Raw genomic sequence first — 13,467 nt, 5'->3', positions numbered from 1 at the left:
AAAAATCATTCATTTTTTAATGTTTATTTTTTTTTTGTATTTTTTGTACCACATGATTAATTATTTAAATATTTTTATTTTATTTTATTTATTATTATTTTATTTTTTTTGCAAATATAATGGATTGACTTAGATTTTGGTCATAAATCATAAGAGGATTTATTTTGTTTTCCCTCACCAATATGCGTTCAACATATATATCATCCATTTTTATGTCACATAATCTTAATAATATTTTTAATTCTTATTAAATATATATGAATGCTTTAATGAGTATGTAGTGAAATTGGAAAATGAAAATAGATAAGGAAAATGAAAATAGAATACAATCTAATATTATTGTCACGCCCCGAATTTTGAATAACAAATTCAAATCCGAAACATGAATAATAACCAATACAAATAACGTCCTGAATTTTTTTCTTAACCAGCGTCTCACAAACCATAATACAAACCTCGTAGCAAACTATCTCTCGAGTCAATTATTACAATACCAACAAAGATAAAATGTTAAGTCCGAAAGAGTCTACAACACACCAAAATAGGTTAAGTGCAGCACTTAACACCAATGTCCTACTCCGCTCGATCTCCACCCTGATACTCCTGACCGGCAGGGTTATCTGCTACACCATTTGAATAATGTACCAGGATTGCAAACATAAAACCCGGTAAGCTTTTTGCAAAACTCTTGAGTAAATAAGAAATGAACGGTTGATTTATTAAATCACATTCTTTTAATTCAAGTAAAACAATCCAACAATCCGAACACACATAACAACCCCAACAATTTAATCACCAACCCAACTCACGTGGCACAAAGTACTCACAATGCAATAACTTAGTTACCACCATGACCGTACTCCCACAACAGACTAGAGCTCTACTTGAATCGTTACCTGTCACCTTGGCCCAGGCGCAAGCATCCGATATACTTCGGTTACTACTATAACCGTCGAACTTTGGGCATTTCTGCCAGCAGAATAAAAGTACTTCGTTTATCACAGTGATAATCGTCGAACTTTGGACATTTCTGCCCTCATAACAAAACACTCTGGTTATTATAACCATCGAACTTTGGACATTTCAGTCCGCAGAACAAAATATAAACAGAATCCCACCCGTTTCACAATATCACGTCTCCACCCAAATCATACTCACAACAATACCAATTATCATAATATTCATGGCAAATAAATCCTTCATACAATATAAAAACGAAATCATCAAAAAACCACATATTTCAATGTCACACCATTCCGTATAAAATTACGTGTGTGTGTGTGTGTGTGTGTATACACACACGTAATCATCCACTTAGAAATGACCACTAATACCAACTATAGTTCACACGTAGTAAAACTAAGAAATTCATTTTCTTATATACTTTAAATCTCATTTTCTTAAAACCATTTTCTCTCACATAACAATTAATTGTGCAATAAGGAAATTCGGTTCGTAAATGAACCATGTGAGATTTATTCACCTCCAATCCCTCTGCGTCTTCTCAACAGCTTAAAATACGGTTCACAATCATCCGCCAACTCAAATCGTCAATCACCTAACCAAATACGATAATTAACTTAGCATACAATTCAAAAACGCACTTCTATGAAGATCCAATGGTCAGATTTTCACCAGTGACCACACAAAGTCTTTGGGACAGTCCTACGATCATTATATCAAAACTATAAGTCTATCGGACGGTCCGAATCTTCACAGATCACAAATCGAATGATAGAAATCGAACGAAATCGTAAAATTCATAACTAAATCATACGATATCCAAAATTCACATGCTATATATCGAAATGATTGTATGAACACGTAGAACAAAAAAATGAGCAGAAACTACCCATGGGACCCCCAGAGGTGGCCGGAAAAGGCCGCCGGAGTTAGGGACAGATCCGCCGCCGACCACCACCTATGGTGTCGGGGACGGGCTTTTCCTTGTCGTTTAATCATTTTGAGCAACTTTCATAACTATCACGAAGTCAGAAAGCGAGTGGAAGTTGTCAAAAATTACCAAAACAGTCCGGTTTGGCCGGAAAATTTGCAGAAAACGGCGAAGCCTCCGACGAGCGTGAAATTGATCTCCCCAGGTCCGGGCCTTCTTGGTGATTGTTCAGAAAGTTGAGGACAGTCTAATGAGCCAAGAATATCGAGTTTTTGTGGCCGGTACAAGGAGAAATCGACGTTGAACTCAAAACGGGCTCAAACCGACCCTGGCTTCCCGCCGCTGCTACAGGCCATGAGGCGGCGCAAGGATTCCACTGGAAGCTGCGCAAGGTTTAGGCGAAGGCGTGGGACGTAGTCTGGATTCTTGAGGTGGTCGGAGGATGGAGAAATCGATCAGAGTAACCTTGCTCTGTTTTCGACTCGAGTGCGCGCGCGCGCGCGCAAGAGAGAGAGAGAGAGAGAGAGAGAGAGAGAGAGAGAGAGATGCACAGTACCAACTTCCCAAAATGGAAACCCTAGCTATTTTTGGAAATTCCCAAAAATAGCTAGGTATATATACCCAAAATGGAAACTTTTCCAAGCGCGATAATTTCTTAGTACGAATACCGATTCTTGCATTCCGCATATGCACGAACTCGTATCGACGAGCTCTGCAACTTTCGTGAAGGAAGTTTTCCCAATTTCCGTACGTATAAAAAGTTGATTTTAGGGACCCCCCTAAATAACGTTTGTTTCGAAAATAAACTCATTCGAAACCAAATTTCTCATACAATGACATATGAATCATGCCTACAATTCATATTTCATCTAATTGAACAAATATCGGATTCCAAAATATTTAACGGCGAATTTCGGGTCTTCACAATTATTGAATTGGAAAGTCTACATAAAATAAATATAATATTTTTTTGGTGTAATTATTGTCCTTAATAGTTATTTTATAGTATGTTATATATGTCATTTAATAATTCATAATAGAGTGAGGTCAAGTGAGCAGATTTGGAGGTCCCAATAGAAACTCTCTTTCCATTTCGCATTCATATCACAACCTTTATATATGTAAGTTTATTGTTTACACTCAAATATAAGTTTATTGTTTATAATTATATATATGTATTATCTTTACATTATAAAGGACAGAATTTATATTATAGAAATGGGCCAGATCGAGGGCCGCATTTTGTCGTGCTCGTGCCGAGCAGGGCCAATGGGCTCATATTATTCGGCCCAGCCTGATTCGTTAGAATAACATGCTCAGGTAGTGTCGGGCCGCTAATAGACTTGGACTGGACCGGGCCATTTTTAAACATGTCAGCCGCATTTGTCACCTCTAATTTAAGTCAGAAGGTTGAGAGCTAAAATTGTTCTGGAAATAATCCAAAACAACCTTCTCAATGCCTTTTGGCGAATCCTCCCAAAAAGCCCCTTGATCTTATTCATTTGTCAACGATTGGAAGCTCTCTTATGGAAAAATTAGGGATTTCTATCCGCGTCTTTGAGCCAAATAGCAAGTGATGCCAATAAGTTTCATCAGTAGAAATCAATTCATTAAACCTTCTAGATAGCTGTTGTTTAGCCTCATGGTGCAGAGAAGAGATTACTAGCACCTCCTAAAGCTGGTGATCGGTGTTGCTGAAAACCCTAGAGTCAAGGGTGGCAAAACCCTGGATTCGAAAGTTTTCACCAAAACTTGATCCTTTCCAAGGTTGCACTGCTAGATTAGAAAGTTTACAGTCAATTAAAAAAAACAAAATACAAAAAACAAAATACAAAATACAAAGAAACAAAAAACAACAAAAAAAAGAACTAATAATTTTTTTTTTCAAATGCCAATTGCGTGTCAAGAGTATAAAACTATAAATCTAAGAAACTCAACACTCTGATAAATATCCATTCAATAACCAAACTTTCAGAAAACAATTCATTAAGGATATATCAGACTATTCGCATTCAAACAGTTTTGTCACACCCCTAATTTTACACACATGCAAATCGATATATATAATCTCATAATTACATATGCGTGAACGTTCAGCCATCAATACAAAATACCTAGAAACCTTTTCCCTTTCAACCCAAGTACATATTGATGCCCTGAACCCACTATGTCAATATTGACCCGCTCCATAGAGTCACATATTACAATGCTTACGAACTAAATTGTCAACAATACAATAAAAAGTAAAGGCTGCTCAGAGTAACTATACAACGGAAGTCCTTATCAACGGTAAAGTCATAAAGATAGCTTCCTACCGTAAAGCTACAAAGGCGCCACCTCAGCTTCAGCCACGATTTCCCTGACCTGCAGGATTAACCCCTACACCATTTCATTGAATAGTGCATCGGGTTGCCACACAACAAACCCGGTAAGCTTATGAAGCTCGTATGAGTAAACTCAAAACCACAAAGCAAAACACATTTCTTAAGTCACCACAACCTAAACAACGATAAGCACACATCTCACAATCATCCATTCCATATCCTTCCATATTGTGCTTACATAAGTCAACTGGTGACTAAAGCCTCATACTCAGAACCTCAATCCTAGCATCCAATTACACAAATTTCGGTCAAACAAGACTTCCTCAAGCAATGTTTGACGCCATCCTAACGCACTACAGCGAATTCCAAATCACACTCATTCCCTCCCCCCCAGGAGCTTTTTGTCATCAACATGACATCAAGGTGAAAAACAATGAATCACCTTCATATCCTCACCACAGAGTACAATTCATCACCACTATGGCTCTTAATATAAATCAAACCATCAATCAATACAATCAAGGAGAGACAAGGCAATCACATATCAAAACAAGCAAAACAATTCATAGTAACCCCTACAGATAATTTAGTTCAGGAGGTCACATTAAGTCAAGAAATTCAAGTCAAAGTAGTCATCAAAGTCCCACACTCTGACGTCTGTAGGTAGCCCCAACCATCACAGCAGTCCTCTCGATCTTTGTTAACTTAATAACAATTCAGCTCCGTTACCGAGCAGTCATCACACTGATCATCGCACAGATTTCACCAATCATCACGCAGATATTCATCAACCTACTGATCATCACATAGATTTCGAGGATCATCACATAGAGAGCAATTGTCCAGCTGATCATCACATAGATTTTTCCGGTCATCACGCAGATAGTAATCGTCATACTAATCATCACCCAGATATTGCTGGTCATCACATAGATAGCGATCATCACATAGATTCACGCAAATATCGCCAGTCATCACACAGATAGCGATCATCACATAGATTCATGGCTAGTCATCACACAGATATCAAGCATCCTACTAATATACCTACACAAGCTACACAGATATTTCTACACAAGCTTTACATGACAATCATCACAAAGATTCATCATACTGATGTCTTCGATTCATTACACAAATATTCCTACACAAGCTTCACATGGAAATCATCACAAAGATTCATCAATACATATATATTTCACGTAAAAAAAAAAATATATATATATATATACACACACACATACGTAGTCATTCACTTAGGAATACCACTAATATCAACTATAGTCGTAGTTAACCTAATAACTTCAAGACAATAGGGTAATCTCGCTCATAACAAATATCGATCATGCTCATAACAAATATCGATCCTGCTCATAACAAATATCGTGAGATTTACTCACTAAACGATAAAGGTAATCCATTCATTAATGAAGCATGTGAGATTACTCACCTCGAAACTCCCGCTGCGTGTTCAACACAGAACAAAGCAGCCAATCCACAAAATAGCAGTCCAAAAATACCTCGCCAAGTACCTAAGGAAGTACAGCTCTAATTCAGTCAACGAATCACAAGGAATAACGTTAGAAACCCTAAATCGAACAAAAATTCCCAAGGTGACGCCAAATGAGGCGAAACCACATCCGAGACCACCCAATGTCTTCGGAATACTTATACGATCGATATGACAAAATCACAAGTCGATCGGACGCTCAAATCCTCACGGATCGAATCATCAAACGGTCTGAAACATTAAAAATCATAACTTAATCATACGATCTCCAAAAATTGCATATTATACATCGAAACACTCGTATCGACGAGTAGAAGATATATAATACCAAAAACTATCCCTTACATGGCCCGAAGGCCACCATAACGCTGCCACAGTCAGCAGTGCAACCATCACAACCACTACTGGCCAAAACTCAAAACCACAACAATCAAGCCATCCAGAAATGGTCATCACGGAGAATAGAGCAACTTTCATACCTGGAGCTAAGTCTGGTTCGGCCCAGATCATCCTAGATCAAGCTTGTAAGATCAGCCAATTGCAGCCGTCTGATCGAGCCCCAGATTCGTTGTGCACCGCAGATTTTCAAACCTTGATCTTTCACTCCACACTCAAAATCGTCCTTCAAGGTAGGTATGAGGATGATCAGGAGGAGGAGGAGATTCCAAAACCATGAAGGATAGGCTGAGACGTCGCCGGAAAAGTGATCTTCAGACAGGGTCACGATCGCGTCGACTGTAGCTACTCCGATCTCCACTTTCCGGTGAACCACCGTGCAAACCAACACCACAGAGCAAAGCATGACGCTGGTTTGAGTAGTTTTCGGCTTGTCCCGTCGCCGGAGGTGGCTGGAGGTGAGAGAACCAGTCGGGTCGGGTCGGCGGGTTTCCGTTGGGTCTGGGTTGCGTGGAGGAGAGAGAATGAAACTTTCTGGAAATGGAAATATGAAATTATGAAATTATTTAAGAAAATTCCCTATTTATACCAAAATGGAAACTTCTTCCAATGGCCACACTACAAAAAAAAATTGCAATAGCCACGGCGCCTTGCCGTAGCGAAAAGCTATTTTGCCGTAGCAAAAAAGCATTTGCGACGGCTCTGCGACGGCAAAGCTTCCGTCGCCGTTGATGGCGTCGCCAATATCTTTTGCCACGGCATTTTGCCGTAGCAGACCACTTTTGCGACGGCAAAGAGTTTTGCGACACTTACTCTGCGACGGTTTTATGCTACCCCTAATGCCGTCGCCATTACAAAATATACTACGGCAAATTGCCGTCGCAGCATAATTAATATTAAGATAATTATATTACTTCCCGCCAAAATTTGTTTCCTACTAAATTTTTTTCCCGCCAAATTGTTTCCCGCCAATTTTTTTTTGCTGCCAAACTAATTTGCTTCCCGCCAATTTTTCAATAGGAAATTTTACTACGGTCTCGTTGCCGTAGCTTCGGTGTGGTGTTATATAGAAAAATATTCTTGGCTACCGCAATTCACTGATGTTAGTAGCTAACCAATATTTTTTTTTTAACAAAACCTGTATTTTTGCAATATCCAAAAATGGGATAAAAATATCATGAATACACAACACATATATTGTTCATTAGCTCATCTATTTCATTGCAATGTAATTAAATTGTTGCAGTGTCAGTATAGGTAATTAGAAGAAGTACAAATTAATTTATATATGCCCAAAATCAAGTTCCTAATGAAGACAACTAAGAGTAACACTTAACAAAAATATGCAATAACATATTGAAACTCAGCCCATTGCTCTATCACTGCTTGAATCTGGATTCCTTTCTTCTCCTACAGACTCTCTCCGAATTTCATGCATGGTCACTAGTTGCATCTGGAACCTAAGACATCAAAAAAAAAATTAAATATATCATGTATGGCTTTGCATATCACCCTTTTTCAATGTCACACCGTAACCCAATTTCAATAATGAACATCGCAGGTTACACCATTCTTTATAATCATATTACAAAGAGAATGGCAGTATGAGAGGAAATTTCAAACCAAGTGTCATCAAAGCTAGTGTTTCTTTTACAAGTTGATACTAGTATGTATATTCATCATTGATAAATTAATAAAGGTATATATATGTGAACAACAACAACGGGCAAACAGATGCTAACAAATATTGGCAATAATGTATCACTTGAAACAATTGTAGGACTGAGGACACAGACATCCAACACATGAAAAAGATAAGGGTTACCTGCAATTCCCCAAAAAACAAAATTCATGCAAGCTAGCTGAGTTCCTGTAGAAAAGAAAAAGAAACAAGCAAACTTTCCATCATTGCCAATTTTTTTATAACATCATTCAAGCATTAGGCATATAACTAATCTAATTAAAATTGAAATAACAAATAGAGGAAGATCCATAATGCTTTAATGAATGCACTAGTACACACTAAGAAGAACAAGTGAATAAGAATATTTACCTGTTCCCCCACCTAGCACGCAGCTCTAGAATTGCAATGATTGACTTATGGCATGGCAACAGAGATAATGAGAGATCCTGCAAGTATGAAGGGGCGTCTTCTTCCCATTTTCAAAGAGCAGTTGTCACTCCAAATACCACCGCAGGGTTGAACCTTAAAAAAACAATAAATTAAACAAATTAAGATAGAAGAGGTACAAGTACAATTGATAAATATCAATATCAGCATCAAAATAAACCCAAGTCCAGATAAAAAGAACACAACATATTAGTATGCAATGAGGACATTAACAACTGTATGAATGACAATCACAGCATATAGATGAATAACTAGTTCCCCAAAGTCATCACGTTATGCAGTAAATCCACTGATACGAGCACAAAAGAGGTGGTGAATTACAGCAAAGGCTACATATTCTCTCCTTATTCGTTTTATACATCCACAAAAGAGTCAGAATCGGAATGAAGTGAAGTTGCAACCTGAATTAAGTTGAACTTTTCTTGCAGTCTATATTAGTGTAGATTATGCAAGAAGTCATTATAAATCAGACTAGGTATAACCAAAATAAAAGCAAGATCCTATCTAATTTTTCTGAAGCAGATTGCAGTTTCTATAATTTCAAGTAAAATTGAATTCAGAAAAATGAGAGTTCATGAAGTCAAATTCTCAAACTCATATCGTTTGCTCACCAATTACTCAATTGAAAACCCTAAAATCACTTCAAATTCAAACTGACCCACAAATTGAGCACAAAACTTTCTAATTCAAGCCTTCAATTTACAAAACAATGTTTATATGAGAGATAGAACTTTCTAACCTTTTCAGTTAAAATAATGTCACTTCCTAGCTTTAGACTCAATGTCTCAGGATTTCCAGCCCTCTCCTTTCCTTGCAAGAAGATTGTTCCCAAATAAATGCTAATTACGTCATTGCCAATAGGCCTTGAACTGTTCAAAGCACAAGATATCACTATATAATCAGTAATTTATATATTCAAGACCTCAAACATATATAAATTCCTCATCCAACACATCCAGCACTAAATCAAGTAAACCATGAATCAAAAACTCAAACAGTATTCACCCCAAATAAGCTTACCTTATACACTGCTGATCCCTGCAATTCCCAAAAACAACAAAGCTGCAGGAAAAATGAAAGTAGGAAGAGACTACAGCAAACATTCTGTTATGCTGCAGCTTAGAATATATTGATCTCACATCACAATAGCGAAGACAATAACGAACAAGAACAAAACAGATAACTCTAATGCATTTGTAAATGAAAAGAAAAAGTAGTAACCCTTAGCATCCATTCCACTATGAAATCCAAAAATAAACAAATGACACAATTATCCATGGCATCTACCCCAAGTAAATAAGCACTAAGCAGAATCCCTAACAACTGATATTATAACTAATGACATACTTCAAGGTGGTGTTTGTTACGTGGGACTATTATCACCCACATTATTTTCTATAATAGTCTAGGACTCTTCTAACCTGGGATATGTTATGTTAATATCTGACCCATGTTTGGTACTGCTTAGGACTAAAGAGCAGAATAGTCAAAATAGTCTTATCCCATGTTTGTTTGTGTATTGGACTAAAAGTTGGTAATTTGCAGACATGAACAATTTTATGAGTTTGTGAGAAGAAAAGAAATTGGAATGAGAAAGCTGAAGACAAATCCAGAAATTGTATCCCTTACGTGACCAGTTACAGTGACATGGTCAGTTACGTGACCAGTTACTTGGTCAGTGACATGGTCAGTTACTTGACCAGTGACATGGTCAGTTACTTGACCAGTGACATGGTCAGTTACTTGACCAGTTACAGTTACTTGGTCAGTGACATGGTCAGTGACATGGTCAGTTACTTGGTCAGTGACATGGTCAGTTACTTGGTCAGTGACATGGTCAGTTACTTGGTCAGTGACATGGTCAGTTACGTGACCAGTTACATGACCAGTTACAGTTACTTGGTCAGTGACATGGTCAGTTACCTGGTCAATTACGTGACCAGTTACATGACCAGTTACATGACCAGTTACAGGTACTTGACCCAGAATTGATCAACATCCAAAATCAATGAAAACAAACAACCAAATAAGAAGATAAAAACACAGACGTTGTTGAAAGAAAGAAAAAACCCAGAATTGATCAACATTCAATTGAGTCCTCTAATCTCATTTAATTGAGTCCTCATGTGTGCCAAACGTGGGATGAGTCTTATTTTCTTACATAAGTTACTCCAATCCAGTCCAATCCCATGTAACAAACATAGCCCAAAAGTATAAACAGAAAAGCTAGTAAAAACAGAAACAAAATGAAGAAATTATACCATGAAATTAGATTGCTAGCAAGGTAAATATGCAGTTCCCCAACTTTAGATAACAGAATTCTCGTACAAGTCAAGCTTTAGATAACCACCGTCTTTTCCTTGTTTTCTTCCACACCAGAATTGTTTACCACTACCCTGTTCAGGAACCCCCAAAAAAAAAAAGGAAAGAAGAAATGCTTAATCACCACACAGAAAACAGAAAAAGTACAATTATAATAGAATCAACCACTAAACCTGAACCAAAGTATTACAATTAAGGAGTTACAATAGCCCATGGACAACGTATTAAAAAAAGAGATTATACAGACATTAGCCCATCGACACGAAAAAGAAAAAAAATGTGCAATTTGGGAAACCAAATTAGTTAAATGGAGAAGAACAGAGGGGTTACCTGGAACCATAATTGCTCAAATACCTGCAAATTTCAAAGAAAACCACAGGAAAAAATCAATTAGGTAGGAAACTCCATGGTATCTGGGTTTTTCATGTGAATCTAAATTCTTCAGTTACATAATCTCTGAAATGCCGCTTAGTGTCTTCTTTGGCAACGTGGTTCTTGACAGCTTTGAGAAGGTGGCGGTATGCCTTAGCAACTTGCAAAGCTTCAGCATTCATTTCCAACAACTCTCTAGCTTATACAACCTCTTCTATTTCTCCACCCTGCATCATCAATTGAGGGGTTTCTCATCATGAATGGGCATACTCATAAGTCAATTTTGAAAACTCCACGGTAACAACAGATAAACGAAAACCAATTCATAAAACACAGACTCTAATTTTGAGAAAGGCGAATACGAAAGTTAAAAATCAACAAAAACATTACTCAAATCTACAGGAGGAGAAAAACAACAGAAGAAGCAGAACCATTAGCAAAATTACACAACCAACAGATGCATACAGATGCTATAAGACATTAAGAGCTTAATTCGAAAAGAAGGGTTATGGGTGCCAATGAAACAAGATTGAAACTTGACTAGAGTCTAGAATCCAACAGTTCAAGCACAATGAATCATAAAAAGGGTTGAATTTCACAAAAACTCACAGAAATTAAATTAAAGCATGAAACTTTCTATGTTATCTAATTGAAAACTGCGAATTGCAAATCAAACGTATCAATTAAAGTTTGAAAGGGTTGAAATTTCATACCAACGAAGAGCGATTTAGGGCTAGATGTGAGAGAGGCTGAGAGAGAAGGCTTTGGGGGTTTTCTTTTGGTTCGGAAAGATCTGGTTTCAGTCTTCAGAGCAGCCGCGCGCGCAGAGAGAAAGAGAGAGCAAGAGCTACTGAGCGATGAAGAAGCTGAAGCCGCCGGTTCCGATCTGGTTCTGAGCCGCTGAGACAAAGTGATATGTATAAGAGAGAGAGAGAGAACGACAACAACTGAGCCGCTGAGCGAGAGAGAGAGAGGACTGAGCGGAGAGACTGAACACGGAGGACCAGCGACGGGAAGTTCCGATCCGATCTGCTTCAGTGAGATCGAGAACAGAGAGAAAGAGAAAGAGGGATGCGGTAGAGAACAGGGATTGAGAGAAATAGGCTAGGGTTTTTTTATGAGAAAATAGATTTAATAAGAGAATTGGGCTCGTAGTTGTTCTCTAGTTGCGACGGCATTTTAGACGCAGTCGCCAAGCATTGGAAGTTTGCGACTGCAAACGTTCGCCGAAGATAAATATTAAAGTTTGGCTACCCCATTGCCACGGCGTAGCAACTCAGTCGCAAGTTTTACGACGGCGTAATTTTGCCGAAGCAAAAAGTCAATTTTTTGCGACGGCAAAAGGGTGCCGACGCGAAACGGGGTAGCCGTTGCAATTATTTTTTGTAGTGCCATTACTTCTTCATACAAATTTCGATTTTCGCGCTCCACATATCCACGAACTTGTATCGACGCGCTCTACAACTTTCGTGAAGGAAGTTTTTAGAGAATCCCAACGTATAAAAAGTCAACCCTTGCAACCCCCTTAAAACCATATTCTTCGAATAATTATTCTCCCGAAACACTTCCGCTCCATCCACGAGCCACGAAATCGTCCAAAAATCAGAATTTAGATTCCGAAAAATCCTCGGAAAATAAATACGAATTTCCGGGGCAACACAAGTTCATCTCGAAGAAGATTAAAAAAGAAATTTTATGGCTCATAGTGTTATATTTTCCAACACATCAAATGTTGTCTATTTTTGAAAAGCTACAACACACAGTACATAGTCCAAGTCAAAAGTGGTTTGATGGTGGTCGTGCTCAGGGGCGGAGTCACGTGGGAAGCCAGTGGGTCTTGTGCCCCACAGACTTTTATATTTTTTAAAATCAATTTATGTATATGAAAAACTCAATAAGTAGCTTAGAGTTTCTCCAAAATCATTACCAACCAACTTGGTGTAGTGGCAAGCATGCATGAATTTTGCAGCTAGTTCCAAGTTCGAATCATGTTGGGAAGACTAGTTTTTCAATTTTTTTGTTCTTTTTAGTTTTAAAAGTTAAAAATAAACTATGAAGACTTGCTTACTTAAGAGACAGTTTTTAAGGAACTATGAGGGACAAGTGTATCTGACAGCTGAAAATAAATGCACAATTTTAAGTTGTTATAATTTTTGCTTTTATATTTAATACATGTGGTTGAGATGCATTTGTCTCTCACAGTCTCTTAAAACTGTCCTTTAGGTGAGCGAACCTGATAAATTATGTATCTATAATGAAAAATTGTCTAATATCTATAGCCACAAATTTTATTAAAATATGTAATTTAAAAAAAACATTAATCATACGACAATTTTATTTTAATTTATTATCTTTTACAGATTTGCTCACCTAAAGAACAGTTTTAAGAGACTGTGAGGGACAAGTGCATCTCAACTACATATATTAAATATAAAAGCAGAAATTATAACAACTTAAAACTGTGCATTTATTTTCAGCCCTCAGATTCACTCTTTTATTAAAGTTTTGACATATATTT

At 37.5% G+C, this 13,467-nt stretch overlaps 1 long non-coding RNA gene across 1 annotated transcript; it reads right to left on the bottom strand.

Annotated features, from left to right (window-relative positions):
* Positions 1-7,404: 7,404 nt before the first annotated feature.
* On the bottom strand, positions 7,405-12,201 carry LOC112189328. The gene is made up of 7 exons (XR_002931833.2): positions 11,663-12,201; positions 10,908-11,176; positions 10,517-10,651; positions 8,995-9,124; positions 8,178-8,330; positions 7,950-7,994; positions 7,405-7,584 (listed from the first exon to the last, which is right to left on the bottom strand). It is a non-coding gene; the product is annotated as an uncharacterized LOC112189328 (long non-coding RNA).
* Positions 12,202-13,467: the final 1,266 nt, after the last annotated feature.

This window comes from Rosa chinensis, chromosome 1 (assembly GCF_002994745.2).
Source record: "Rosa chinensis cultivar Old Blush chromosome 1, RchiOBHm-V2, whole genome shotgun sequence".
NCBI classification, from domain to species: Eukaryota; Viridiplantae; Streptophyta; class Magnoliopsida; order Rosales; family Rosaceae; genus Rosa; species Rosa chinensis.
This window is presented reverse-complemented; position numbering and strand designations above follow the sequence as displayed.